The sequence below is a fragment of the Otolemur garnettii genome, unplaced genomic scaffold (assembly GCF_000181295.1).
Source record: "Otolemur garnettii isolate 467f Iridium unplaced genomic scaffold, OtoGar3 scaffold00037, whole genome shotgun sequence".
Taxonomy (NCBI): domain Eukaryota; kingdom Metazoa; phylum Chordata; class Mammalia; order Primates; family Galagidae; genus Otolemur; species Otolemur garnettii.
The window spans coordinates 486,669-487,974 of NW_003852432.1; the positions used below are offsets into that span (position 1 = coordinate 486,669).

At 46.2% G+C, this 1,306-nt stretch overlaps 1 pseudogene across 1 annotated transcript; it reads right to left on the reverse strand.

Annotated features, from left to right (window-relative positions):
• Nucleotides 1–270: 270 nt before the first annotated feature.
• LOC100956171 lies at nucleotides 271–711 on the reverse strand (annotated as a pseudogene). The gene has a single exon (XR_153608.2). The product of XR_153608.2 is annotated as a 60S ribosomal protein L23-like (transcript).
• Between the last annotated feature and the right edge of the window lie 595 nt (nucleotides 712–1,306).

The window sequence follows — 1,306 nt, forward strand, 5'->3', positions numbered from 1 at the left end:
CCCACCACAACATCTGGCTATTTTTTAGAGACAGGAATCTTGCTCTTACTCAGGATGGTCTTGAACTTTTTTTTGTGTGTGTGACAGAGTCTCATTTTGTCACCCTTGGTAGACTGCTATGGCATCACAGTTCATAGCAACCTCCAACTCTTGGGCTTAAGCAATTCGCCTCCCAAGTAGCCGGGACTACGGCGCCCACCACAATGCCCAGCTATTTTTTGTTGCAGTTATCATTTTTTTTTTTGAGATCACGCATGTTTTAATATTTTCTAGAAATATACTGGAGAATCATGCAGTGCTGCCAGCATTGGAGGCAATCCTTGGCCACAAGTCTGCACACTCCTTTGCAACTGGTCCTGTAATGGCAGAACCTTTCATTTCGCCTTTATTGTTTACTATGACCCCTGCATTGTCTTCAAAATAAAGAAACACACCATCTTTTCTACGGTATGACTTCCGCTGCCATATTACCACTGCTGGATGAACCTTCTTTCTGAGCTCTGGTTTACCTTTCTTAACTGTAGCCATCACCATGTCACCCACACCAGCAGCTGGAAGTCTGTTAAGTCATCCCTTGATCCCCTTCACAGAGATGATATACAGATTTTTGGCTCCTGTGTTGTAAGCACAGTTGATCACGGCTCCTACCGGAAGACCTAGGGAAATCCGGAATTTCGCACCAGAGAACCCACCACATCCTCACTTTGACATCTTGGACGACCCACAGTTGTCACTGTTGTTTGGCAGGCTCAGGCTGGGTTCTAACGCCAGCTCTGGTGTATGTGGCTGGCACTTTAGCTGCTTAAGCTACAGGTGCCAAGCCTACCCTGGCTATTTTTAGAGATGAGATCTTGCTCTTGCTCAGGCTGGTCTCGAACTTCTGAGTTCAAGCAATGCACCCACCTTGGCTTCCCAAAATACTAGAATTACAGGTGTGAGCCACCATGCAGCCTTTTTTCTTTTCGAGAGTCTGATAGTTTTTCTTTCTTTCTTTCTTTTTTTTTTGCAGATGTTGGCCAAGACTGGGTTTGAACCTACCACCTTCAGCATATGGGGCCAGTGCCCTACTTCTTTGAGCCACAGGCACTGCCCATGATGGTGTTGTCTTTTGTAGAGTGCTTTGAGTCATAGATCATAGAAACTTCAAATTCTTGGGCTCAAGTGATCCTCATGTCTCAGTCTCCAGAGTAGCTGGGGCAACAGGTACCTGCCACAATGCCAGCTATTTTTAGAGATGGGGTCTTGCTCTTGCTCAGTAGTGAACCTGGTGTAGAACCTGTGAGCTCAGGCAATCCACCTGCCTTGG